The sequence below is a fragment of the Haemaphysalis longicornis genome, unplaced genomic scaffold, assembly GCF_048455015.1.
Source record: "Haemaphysalis longicornis isolate Haplotype H1 unplaced genomic scaffold, Haemaphysalis longicornis Haplotype H1 scaffold_2, whole genome shotgun sequence".
Classification (NCBI taxonomy): domain Eukaryota; kingdom Metazoa; phylum Arthropoda; class Arachnida; order Ixodida; family Ixodidae; genus Haemaphysalis; species Haemaphysalis longicornis.
Window position 1 is genome coordinate 83,933,067 of NW_027526295.1, and position 10,733 is coordinate 83,943,799.

A 10,733-nucleotide genomic window follows, 5' to 3' on the forward strand; every position below is an offset into this window, starting at 1 on the left:
TTCAAACCGTTAGATTTCCGGGAACCGACTAGTGGCGCTGGATAGCACTACTGCGCTATTTCCGAAAATAAGTTGCGCTGAATATAGAAGAAACAAAAAATAAAATTGGGCAGCAGGCCTTCCTGCGAAGTCTGGTGTTTGGATGATGGTGGGTGTGGTGGTGTCGTAGGCAACACAGCTCGGTTGACCAGTGCTCGATCGGTTGTATGGGCCAGTTCATTTCCCTGAAGACCAAAGCCAAGAACAAGCACACAGTATTAAATCGCACAAAGACAGGCTAGTCACATACAGGGAAATAATAAAGCACTAAAGGTTAGCCAGATGCCAATATCCACCGGCCCACCCCACCCTGTCCAGAAAAAAAGGCAGTCACGGGGCGACGGCTGCAGACACACTTTTCCAAGCCCTTTTTCCCTCAACCGTTGCCATCCAGACCTTTACTCAAGCCTCTGCACTTGGTGCAGGAGTAGAGCCGACCTACACCCCATGATATGGTCCTGCCATGAGCTCCTAAAAAATACGACCGCCTATTATAGCTAATCTGATGTAAATACACTTAAAAGATAAAAGCTTAAGACTGTAAAACAAAAGGAGGCTGTTCTGCTCAGCCCCACACCGGAGGAACAACTGACAGCTGTCCGGATGTCCGAAGCTGCCCCGAGGATCCAAGGAATCCTGGCTGACGGCTGAAGGAGGGAGACCGTCCAAGTCGTCTACCCTTCAGAACCCATCTCGGGCACCAAATAAAATCATCTCTCTCTCTCTCTCTCTGGGCAGCAGGCTTTCCTTCGTTCATATATGCATGTTCCGTGAAAAAGCCCTGTACGAGTTTTACGTCTGTAGCTTATAAAATGCACTTTTTTGGTGCTTGTAACAGCTCTTCGCTCATAAAATAATTCTAAAACACAGCTTAGCGGGGAGTGTAAGTTATTTCCTAGATATTTGCCAAAAGTTGGGACACTGAGTTATGGTACTGTAAGCAATACAAAAGATACATGCTGTTCTCCTAATTTAGGCATCTAACGAAATCCGCCAGCGCATGCCACCGACCTTTGCTGCATCCCTGTCCTCGCTAATGAAAAGCAATTTATAGCTCTACGCGATTTGAAGCAAAAGGTCGGTGCTTTATTAATCAAAGCTGTAGTGCCATGAAAACACAAAATTACAAGTGGTAGCACAAAGCCAAGTGGCATTACCGGTTTAGTGATTTCGAATCTTTTGGTAGCCAGCCTGGCAGAAGAGTGTCTACCAAAGGCGTTGTGAAGGGCCCGACCAATCAGGGGCATCCAAAAGAAAGGGCTTCTCGGATTGGCGGAAAGCGCATTTTCAAGAAAATAGATCTCTAAGTTACTTTTGAGGAATTTCAAAGGGATGTCCTGGACGCGTGAGTTATAACTACATAAACCAGCCTCCACATTCAACTTTCTGGGAACTCCCTAGATCCTGGACTAGATCAAGGCTGGATCTACCCTTTTACAGTGAAGGGGTAAGGGGTCGATCTCATGGATATCCTTCTTAGGGACGAAACACCTTAGGGGCTCGGGCTGTGTGCGTCTCCTGTCGTCGACTCCTGTAGTCGAGGTACTACAACACCGTGACACTCATTTCCCAACGCCTCGCTCTAGAACGTAACGCGTATTAAAGAAGCAAAACGAGACACTCTTTTTCAAACGCCTCGCGCTAGAACGCGTTGTGCTTCAATTACAGCAAAGCTGTATACCTCTACTCCCCTTGGTTCATCTCCGTGGGCTAAAACGCCAAGGCGCCAATGTCTAAGCTTACGGCGAGTGTTCAGCATCGAATCCGCATTACCGTCGATATGGTTCCCGCGAATATGGGACCCCACCACTATGTGTACCTGAAAATGATTATGCTTGAATATTATCTCTTAACGCTAGGCAGGATATAGTCTTACTAGCAGAGCGCAAGTGCCAAGCCCGCCGAGACGACAAAAAACAATTCATTCACTCCGTCTGAAAATCCGTCTCGAAATTAGTTTCAAAAGCCAGGTTTTCTCCGGTAATACATACTTGGTGCTGCGTGTGACACAATGATAATACTTGGTGCTGCGTGTGACACAATAAGTTACGGCCAGTTCGGTTCAATGGAAGAGAGGGCGCCACTGCCTCAGCAAACGAATGATTGCTCCGCCCATGCACCTGTGCTTCGCCCGCGTCCAATCAGCGCGCGTCGTGTGGCAAGAGAGAAACTTACAATCTCTGCATACACTTAAGCGCGAGACACGTGGACGACAGGTGCACGCGATTCGCATGCGACTGATTGTTACGATTTATCGTTAGGACTCGTTTTGGCGTCGATCGCTGGTCGGAGGAAGCTCACGACGTGCGACTGGCAAGCCAGATGCAGCGGTGCCATCGTTTCGATCGTCGTGAGGCCGCAGCCAATGAGAGCCGGCTGAGCCCGCAACCGGATTGCGTTGCTCGGGTCGGCTCGGGTGATGGGAACTTTAGGCATAGCATCTTGGCGGATATTTGATCGCCGCTATCTGTGCAACTGCGAATGACAATCCGTAACACAACTTTTCAGCACACTATCAATCCCTTTCTCGCATTTGCAATTTTATTTCAGCTATAACTCCCGTTTGAGCGATAGGTGACCAAGACATCTGCGTAGCCTATTTCGATGCTTCCGCGCAGGTATCGCCATCTTTCGGCCTCTCGGCGCACCGCGTGCCGCGGTGCGTGGCCTCCGCGATCGGCTGCCCGCGGCGCGCTGTTGCTCCGGCCGTCCCAATCGCCCGGAGAGAGCGTAATTCTGAAGAGGCCGTTTCGCCGTTTTCCACCGCACCGCGGCGCGCGTAGCCTAAGGTCGCTTTCCCTGGCACGGGCGGGCGCAGAGGACGAAAACTCGGCCTTCGCAGCCTGTGTGCGACGTTTAATAATAAAAACGTTACCGCACACCAATGCACGAGAAAGGTAGAAGTAGTTGCTGGTGCCATTAGGGTAGTTATTGGTGCCTTTGAATTTTCGACGTAGACTATGCCCGGGGTGATGCATAAGTAAATTCATTGCACAGCAGTATTCCTTTTTGTAGTAGAACCAAGAGAAGTGCTCGCGCGGGGTATTATTGCTCGGGGCTGTTCATTAGCTACCTCGTTGTTTCCCACGCCAGTGTGAGCCGGGGTCCACAGCAGTACCACGGGCTTGTCGGGAGGTCTTTTCACGAGAATTTTTAGGGCCGAGGCTGAGATGTTGCCCTCCGCATAATTGCGTAGCGCCTGCTGTGAGTCTGACAGGACGAGGGTCGGTGTTGGCGTCTTGGTTATGGCGAGAGCCAGGGCCGTTTCTTCTGCAGTGGTGGGGTTTGCCGTACAGATGGAGGCTTTGATTGTTGGTTGCGTTTCTGTGGCGGAGGCGGTGCCTGCGATTGTGAAGGCTCCTCTGCCGGTGTACCGTGCCGCATCCACATACATGGTGTGTTTGTCTGGTGGGTAGTGCTGCGAATGGTACTGCGCGCGTGCCTCTCTTCTTCCCGCGTGGAAGGTCGGGTGCATGTTTCTGGGGATAGGTTTGACTTTGATTAGGGCTCGGATATTTCTTGGTATCCTGGCCGGAGTAAGATGTAAGGAAATGCTACTGCGCAGTTGTATTTCGCCGTTGGCTCTTCAATATACAAATGATGTGTTAACAAGCCGTGTTGGATTCTCTACGGGTGCATTTAGGATTGAGTTATGTTTGACTATGCTTCTACAAATGAGGATACGACTGCACATGTTTGAAGAAGTCAGTTTTGAGAGCACGTGAAACATGGTATAAGAATCACCATGAAAATTGTGGAAACGAAAACAAACTACCACCATCTCCGCATTTTCTCTTCAAAATGCGGTTTTTTCCAGTAGCGATCTTCGCATACGCGGGATGCCGGTCCGCCATTCTTGCCAGTATCCTCGGGCAAAATAAGCAAAAGGGAGCCCCCTCAGCTTGCTGCTTCAGGTGCGGCTATGCTTTCTAGCGCAGCACGTGTTTGATTCCTTTTTTTCTACAGCATGGGTGACTTCGTACGAGCACATTTCAAAAGAAAGGGGCAAAGACATTTGTGACTGACCACACTGCCAGCACATGGCTGACAGGGAGGGAGTAACAAAAATGAAAAGAACGAGAAAGAAAGGGGTACTGGAGGGACTACAAGACGAGAACATTTTGTGCACGAGTTCTCCGGCTTCTTTGTAGGCGCGCCTTACTGTCATTTTTAGTTCGCCGTTGGGGCAGCTAGGAGGACCGTATTCGAAAAAGGCCCATTGTGCCGCTTGGCACTAATATTGAGAGTCCCATTCTACTACTTCTTGCAGTTGGTTTCAGGATGTTGGCAAACGAGAAGAGTGGGCGGAACGCTACAGAGATTTGAACAGTATGTGCTACCTAGTAACACAGGCAACGATCTCTTATTGCATCCCAAAAGTGAAACTTGAGGGCAAACATTGTTCCTATTGGCCCCGATTTTGAAAATTCACATTAGTAGGCATTTACAAGAATTTAGACACAAACGCCAAAACAGCCATTTAGGGGCACTATAAAAACACCATAGAAGACCTTCCTAACCTCTCATTTGTGCTCATATATGGAATTATGGTGATAGGAGCGCAAGAAAAAAATACACATTTGCATACAATCTGGTCACTAGGCATAACCGACGGTATTTTGCTCTACGTCGGCTCATTATTTAGTGTAACCGCCACGGTGCGTTACATTTGTAAAGTCAGTGTACTAATGGGCTGTCAGTGCCTTCATATAAGCGTGGACACGGTTTCTACTGTGAGCGATCACGAAACCATTATATTCAACGAAAATAATGAAGAGGGTGGAAACTCCCGAAGGTTAAATCTATTAGGAGTTCATCACTTAGGGTGCCTCACTGTGAAGCATTAATGTGCGTGCCGCTGCAGTTTCTGACACATACATGTTATTTAAATAGTTTCGAATTCAGGATTACGCTGAATAGAAGTGCAAACAAAAATTGCAGCCATTACTAAAAATTCTATGTTTTCCATGCAGCTGAGTACCCTATGTTAAGCGCTCATAAGCTCGGAGGATAAACATTGGAACACGTTATTCAAAACCAGTACTTCAATATGGGCAATACGGATAACGCAATATGCTTTAATGTGTGCAGAAAATTTTGATTGGAATGCCCGTAGAAAGAAGCATACCTAAAGTGAGATCTGAGTGGTGCACCTCTTAGATATGGATTGTGTTATAAGCCGTTCAATGCATCGAAACCCTAGATCGACTATAATTATAAAAGTGTTTCCTTTCAATTCTTCAGTGCCAGCATAACTGCGCTAGCTGCTTACCCATACAAGTATTAACCTCTGTTTCTTATCAAAGCAAACAAGATACCATTAAACCGCATTTCCCCTCTTATGGTTGAGATTAACATTACGAAATAGGGCCCACTCGTATTCTCTTTTAGTTTCGGGCAATGAAACATTAATGTAACGTTACAACGCCAAGCCACCTTAATCACACAGCTTACGTTGCAAAGGGTTAGTTCCCGTATGGCATTTCCGGCACGTTTTCTCCCGAGGAGAAAGTAAAAACACACTTGCAGCCGCAAAGCGTGCAGACAAGAACCCCGTACAAAAAATATGCCGTTGTGCCTACGTCGCTTTGTGACGTGAAAATGCATGCACCTAGCAAGAAAATAATACTGAAGTCGTTTTCGCGGGTCGCCACTTGGGGCACAACGTTGGCTAACTCTATAAAACGCGCTTACCCAAGGAATCACGCAACCATACTCTGTTAGCCATCTCTTCTCCTAAGTCAAAAGAAGTGTGCGTGCTCAACCCTACAATTTCGCAAAAATTTCTCAAGCAACCATGATTGCAAAGGTAAGCTTTATGAATATCCAACTGGAGGTTTCAAGGCACTCCCCAACACTTCTGATAAATACTTACTCTTTCGTTGGCGTCTGGGAGCATTTTCACACGCGCAGTTATTGCCAGAACAGAGCGGCGCTGCATGACGTGCCCGTAGCACAAGACGCGCCTTCTGTTGGTGCTTTCCTCTTGCGGCGAGTTTTTAAAAGCGGCAATGGACTGTGTGCTGTGATGCAACTGAATAAATGACGGCCAAGTGCCGCTCCATCGCTCTATGACGGAATTCGAGTACTCAGAGAACGCTAAGATCGTGAAAGATAGAAACATTTTTCAAACCAGTTTCCAAGTTATCTGAAGGATAGAGAAATAATTTTGGGATGAAGTATGTTGTGAACCCTGTTTTAAGAACTCGATGTGCTTGTTCACTACGTTCTGAAAGCCTTTGTGATGTATCAAAGAAGTTGAAAAAAATGTTTTATGGTCTCGTTAACGTTTTGAATACTATGAACTACATTACATTATGTTACGGACAGAATCCGATATTGATTAGAGCTAATGGCAAGTGCATCTCATCGCTTCGTTGTCACTACCTTTCAGATTCTCGTCGCATCTCTCCTCTCCTGCGCTTTCGCCGAAGGCCCATACGGGCCCCAGGGCCGCCTCTACGATTGATACCAGGGACCTCTGGTCGCAGCGGCGGCCACCCCAGGAGGCGCTTCTCTTGATCCTGTTTACGTAAGCGGTCCATTTAAACTACTCCCTCTCTGCCTGAGCGTTCGCACCTGTAGTAGTTAGTTGAGGAAAATAACTACAAATAAACGGTCCAGCAATTGAACCATTCTTAAACTGAGCAGTGTTGCTAGGACCTCCGCGCAAGACAGCGTTTCACTGCATCCCTGGGGGATTTGGTGGCGCGTTGTTTTATGAGTGAATAGGCTATAAATTTAAAGTGTCGGTACGAGTTTGGTTTTATGAGCAGTAATTTCTTTTTCAGGTATGGGAGCGATCTTTGCTGGTGACATGTAACCCCTTGATTGACAACTTAAAAAAAACTAAACGCGAATCTGAGAAAGTAATAGGGATTCATTTTTCAAGTATAATCAGTACTTGGAAGGGTCACGACGTGAGATTACAAATTGAAAGTAGGTAATCAGCTGAGTTAACGAGTAATTTTCTGGAAGGAGAGGTAGCATTATCGGAAGCCATTACCCGCTTTCGCAGTAAGCAAAGTATATATCAATTAAATCGAAAAACATGAAGGATTGCCAATATCATGGCAGTAACGTATTCAGGGGATAATTTTTCAAGCCGTATAAAATGGGGACATCTTTCCACCCCTCATGACTCGACAATGGCCGTCCGCCACGTGAGCATGGCATGCTAGTTGTCGTGTCGGGGATGCGGTATACAGTGAATGGGCTTTAACTGAACGAAGCATTTGTTTGTTGTATACAGCATTACAGAGACTAACCGTGGTGAACGAATAAGTATGGTACGTGGCAATAATATGTTACGACATAATATAATGGAATTGAAGTATATAGGAATAGTTACCCATTCCCTACTGTACAGGTAAGCTGAAGAGGCGTTACGAGACAAATTTGGGCATTTTAAGAAATTTCCATAAGTGCTGACCTCTAGTTCCGATATCATCACCAAAAAAGGTTGCCCCCCTCGCCCCCCCCCCCAAAAAAAAAAAAATCAGATTCATTACTTCTGTAGAAATAGCCTGCTGATTTCTACACTTGTTTTTCTCCTCGTAGCCGCTTTGAAGGCAAACGAGTTGTGTATAAAGGGTATGGCGGTAATTCCCCCATGAATTGGAGAAAGATTCGCTCCATGCTGAACCAATAGCCTCGACCTTAGCGGGTTTTTTGTAGCATCTTAACAGAGTACTTTACATCCATGCGCCCAGGTTGTTGTTTTGTTCAGCCACTTACCCGTCTCTCTTCTACAAATTTACACAGCCTCCGCAGCCATACAGTTTTGGCTACGACAACACGGACGAGTTCCGTGCGCAAACATTCCACAAGGAGCAGGGTGACGCCAGCAGTACCAAGACCGGTTCGTACGGCTACCGGGATGAGTACGGCATCTTCCGCCGCGTTAACTATGTCGCTGACGCCAACGGATTCCGCGCCACCATCGACACCAATGAGCCGGGAACGGCGGCTGGCCGCAGCGCCGACGCAGTCTTCAACGCCAAACCAGTCGCTGCTCCAGTGCGGGCCAAGTCTGCGTCGGCTCCGTTCCCGACCTACGTAGCCGCACCCGTGTACGGCTCTGGATACCCAGCTCCTGGAGGTGTGGCTCCGTGGGCGGGATAATCTGACAATTTTAGTCTACATATTTGTCAAAGTCTACGCAGATCCCTGAAAATAAACCCTACGTTGGCACTTGTCCTGATTATATGGTATGTTTGGGTGATTAATTAGGGCGAAACCCTTAATTAACACCCTGTTTGAAAACCCAGACCTATTGTTGCTCGTGTTCTCTGGTATAAAAAATGGTCACCGCTGCAAATCCAAAGTGGATAACAGGTTTTTAGAGGGAACACGAATAACACCCTTTATATTGAATGGTAGTTTTTGGCTGAAATACGTCTTTTAAACTCCTCACGGCAGGTGGCTGCTCCCACGTGTGTTAGTATGAAGGTGAAAAAGAGCCACTTTACACCGGGGGCAACGATCCGTTGTAAATAGGCGCATTTACCGCGATTGTACCTCCCCTCAAAAAGCAGTATCTAGCTGTAAATACTACGTTTGTCCCAATGGGTGTATTAAAGACTCCCACGCTCCTCCTTCCTCTCCTTCCCCCAATCCTCCTCTAATCCTCCTTACAAAATGGATGCCAGTTGGTGTCGCTTGTCGTGTAAGCTCTAGCGTCCCTTAAAATTTATTGTCGGTATGAACTTGCGGCCGCACGAATGGATGCGATGTGCTTCCCGACAACTGAAGCTCGTTGAAAACATTGTGGAACCAACCTAGACTACCGTGCGTCGCACTGCAACGTCGCCTCCGAGTCACCGACCTTCAAGCCGACGTAGTACGCCAGCGAGCCGACGCGAGGCCTAAACGCATTCATTCCTAACGGATAGTGGCTCGTTAAAAACAACGCGGTTGCGCGTCTGCGGGGTGGTTGAAGGAAAGATTTGCACTTTTTTATTGTAACCAACATTTTAGGGGACTTGTGCTCCTTCCAGTGCCAAAACTATTTAGTGTGTTTCCCGCGTCACTCCGCGGGCGTTTCTCCGCCACTGGAGGTGAGCTTTGTGCGTGAGAGATGGCGCCATTCCCTGAACGTCAATGGGGAGGCCTAACGGTGTGAAAGCAATGCGTATTTGCGCGGTTCTCGACCAGAACACTCACTCATTCACACTCGCGAGAAGAATGAAAACCGTCTACACTGTGAACGGCTGTTAGGTGTTTTTTGTTAGGCTGTGTCTGTGGCTGTGTCTGTGTCTGTGTAGGCGAAGGTGAAGTTGCCCGATCAAACGTCGCAGGGCCGCTTTTCTTGAGAAGTACGTGGTACCCGCCGCGCCTGCTACGAGGAGGGTGAGTGCCGCGTGCCGCCGGAAATTAATTGCTTTCACTGGAAAGGGAAAAGGTCGGGGCCCCGTGGGACCTTTCCGTACGTACGCTAGGCGCGTGAAACTATAACCAGCAAACACACTTCGAGGGAGCATTGTGTAGATTCGACGCACGACTGCTTGTTTTATTTTTTTTGAAGGTGGAAGGAGGGGGGGGGGGCGGGTTCAGGCGTCACACCGACCGAAGCTTTTCCCTTAACTTTAGGTGAGGGGAGAGAGGGGAGGTGCGGGTGGTAAAACCCTAATCTCGCTCACAGAACACTAAACGCGAGGAAAAGAGGGAAAGGAAGCATTTTGAGAAGTTGGTCGCCACAAGGGTCGCGCTCCCTTTCGAACAACACTTCGTATTGACCAACTAGTGAGCGCAGGTGTCTAGAACGGAAGTGCAATTTTCGTAGCTTTAAATAAACATTCAGACATTACGAAAAGTTGGACACAAGAGTGATAAGTGTGGCGTCATTACAATGCCGTTTCTTTGTTGTTCTTTTTCAGGTCAGATTCCCAATATGCTTCTTTATTTGTTGCCATATATATCAAGCGTTGATCTACCCCTGTAATGCATGTGGTAGTGTGGCTTCCTGGGGAACGTGCCAGGAGGCGCGGCAACGTCAGCGTTTGGGAGGCAAGTGCAAGCAAACAGCGCACCGACGACATGCTGACCTCATTATTTGCAAATGGCTTACATTTTTTTCGTTGAAGAGTGTTGTAGTAGACAAAGTTCTTACCAAGATACATTGTGTTCTCGATGTAGGTGTTTTGTTGATTCAGTGTTTCGATTGTGTTAATAACGTGTTCGCACGTATATCATTTTTATGTAATTGCTATGCAATAAATTGACTGTGTGCAGAAAGCAAACTTTTCACGTTTTGCCATTGAATGCTTGAAGCTGAGAAAGACTGGAAATTACGTAATCGTAAACAAAAAATTAAAATGCGGCCTGTGCTCTCATTACGAACTCCCAAATACAGTAACAAATTCCTCTACAGTGCTTATATCAAACGCCCCCAAACAGAAAAAAAAACCCTCTATTGCAGGTAAACACTGCTCCCAACGTGCCCCCTGAAAACTCCCAGTTGGAGAAAATAAGACCCTCCCAATGGTACCCCGGAAAACTACCATTATAGTGGCAGTACAATGGAACTCCCATTTGCTACTGAAAAAACTTCGGAAATAATGGGGTAAGGCGATACTGCCACTGGAAGGAGTTTTGAAAACTCCGAATTCGTACTCAGTCATGCGACTCTCATTCCGGCTTATTTGTGTTCTGTGGGAAGATCGCCTGACTCATAGAAAGATCTTCCCTAAGCC

The 10,733-nt window shown here is 47.3% G+C and overlaps 1 pseudogene; it reads left to right on the forward strand.

Moving 5' to 3' along the window:
• Positions 1 to 8,163, forward strand: part of LOC144168111 (uncharacterized) — a 53,891-nt pseudogene extending 45,728 nt beyond the window's left edge.
• The last annotated feature ends 2,570 nt before the right edge of the window (positions 8,164 to 10,733 follow it).